The following is a 2,463-nucleotide window of genomic DNA, read 5'->3' as shown; positions in this document are numbered from 1 at the left end:
GAACCCCTCCGGCGCTGTGAAACAGATGCTCCCCCTCCCAGCCCGGCTCGGGGCTCTCACCACTCCGGCCAGCCCGTCTGTGCCTGCCGGGGGCACCAAGAAAGCCTGCTGGCACTGGAGCTTTGTCTCTCTTCTCCCTAGGAAGCTCTGGGCAACACGGAGACTTTCCTTGGGCAAGGGGTTTGCTGGTGCCTGTGAAACGCTGAGCTGAGGAGAGCTGCTCAGGGCAGCCCGTTCCAGGAGAGGGGCTGGTGAGGCAGGACTGGATCTTGTGGGCATAGTCTGCAGGGATGCATGGAGGTGTTTAGCCCCGCTGGGTGGCTGCTGGTGGCACAGCTGTGTGAGCCACTGGGCACTCCACGCTGTCCCACAGCTCGGTGGCTCCAACCGGCATCAGCCCTGCCGCTGCCTGCCTGGTGTGATAAGGAAGCAGGAGCTGCCGCAGGCCGTAACCAGCTGTTCACCCGCCTGTGCCGGGGAGGCAGGGCAGAGGTACAGCCAAAGGATGTGTCCTCTCGCCACTGAAGCTGGAAAATCCTCCTGGTAGCCAAGCTGGGGCTCTGCCTCCCTGTCCCTGCTCTCCAGATGGCTGCAGCTCCCTGCTTCTGGTGCCATGTGCCTGGGACAAAGGAAAGTGTGACAAAAGCAGGCAGCTGCTCGCGCCGCCACCGCCCTCCACTGCTGCAAGGGCTGCATCTTCTGCACCCAGGTCCCTCAGCCCAGGGCACAGCGCGGGGTCCCTCACATGGCTGAGCTTGCTCTGGCTGTGCTCCCACACATAACTGCTGCGTCGGGACTGTGCCCTGGGCACGTGTTGTGGGCTGGAAATCACACCCAGTCTTACCACTGCATGGAAGCAGGGATCATGACACCTGGGTAAGTATGTCCTGAGAGCAGGGTGAACCTGGTGCTATCCCTGGTGCTGGTGGGGGTGATGCTCCCTGCTCCGGAGCTGTCCTGGGTGGCAGGGGCCTTTCCCCCATGCATGGCAAGGTTCAGCCTCCAGGAAGCACACAGCCTGGTACTGCTGAACAGAAAGGTAAGGTGGTGAGGCTGCAGCCATAGGGTACACCCAGGTTCCCCTCAGCCTGTCCTTGCAGTAGAGCCAGGACCTCGTGCATCAGCCTGGCTCAGCCTCTGACAGGTGACGGCAGGTTTTGGGCTGAGTAGTCTGGGGTACCCTGAGGCAGGGCAGGAGCCATGGAAGGTGGCAAGAATGGTCCTGGGGCCAGATTGCTGTCCCTCCTGAGGTTTCCATCAGAGATTAAGCACTCTGTGAAAAGTGCTTTTGGCAAGAGCTAGTGGCTGCCCCCTCTCTGAAAGTGTTCAAGGCCAGGTTGGATGAGGCTTGGAGCAACTAGGTCTCTGCCCGTGGCAGTGGGGCTGGAACTAGATGATCTTTAAGGTCCCTTCCAACCCAAACCAGTCTGTGATTCTATGCCTGTCTCTGGGGTCTCTTTTTCCCAGGTCCTGCTTCAGCTTAACGAGGCTGCTAACATCCCACAAAGAGCCCAGAGGTGACCCAGGTGCTCCCATATCCGATGGCAAGTGAGGTTGTTCCAGCACAGAGACTGTGGGGCTTGTCCTGAAACCATCTGTCCTGGGGCATCCACCACCAGCTTTCCTGCTGCCTGTGGCCGGAGGGTCCTACAGGATTGGGCTGTATCTGACCAACCTCAATGTGAAGTCCCAAAGCTGGACAGAAGTAGATTGGGTGTTAACAAAGGCTTTGTGGTTCTCTCTGCCGAGCTCACTGAGATGCTCATCATCAATCACGTGCTGTCTGCAAGCCAAGGAAGCAGGGCACTGCCTGGAACGATCTGGTTCCTGCAGGATTATGGCTCTCCCTGGAGACAGGTGGTGTGGAGAGAAGCACCAGTCACAAAATGGCTCTTCAGGGTGCTCCACCACAGCCTGCTTTGTATTCCCCAGGCTCCGCCTGTGCAGCTGGGAACGGGCCACCCAGCAGCCTTCCCTGTGCCGGAGCCAGCACTGCTCCTGCTGGGATCCTCCCGGAGAAGGGGAACCCCAGGAACGGGTGTGTGCGCATCAGCGTGGTGCACGGGGCTGTGAGTGCACCAAGTGTGAGAGGACAGCAGAGGAGTGTGCCCTGCAGCGTGTGTGTTGTGCTGCGGGGTGAGGGCTGGCGCGTGCTGCGGGGCTGAGCCAGCCCCACGGTGCGGTGCTGCGCGCTGACCCGGGCTGCGGGCACAGCGTGAGTGTGCAAACCGGGGGTGCGTGTGCCAGCGCGTGCACTGTCCGGCTGACGAGCAGGTACGAGTGTTGCCGGGCTCACCCCGGCCCGGTGCACACCGGGGATATCTCACCGCCCGCGCTCCGCTCCCCGCGGTGTGTGCACCCGCAGCGGGTACACGGGGAGGTGCTGCGGGAGCGCCCCGGGTGCGTGTGGCGGCAGCGGGGGGTGTGCGGGGCACCCGGCACCGCCGCGTACCGGGCTGTACC

This window comes from Chaetura pelagica, unplaced genomic scaffold, assembly GCF_000747805.2.
Source record: "Chaetura pelagica isolate M959 unplaced genomic scaffold, ChaPel_1.0 scaffold835, whole genome shotgun sequence".
NCBI classification, from domain to species: domain Eukaryota; kingdom Metazoa; phylum Chordata; class Aves; order Apodiformes; family Apodidae; genus Chaetura; species Chaetura pelagica.
Note: the sequence above shows the minus strand (reverse complement) of the source record.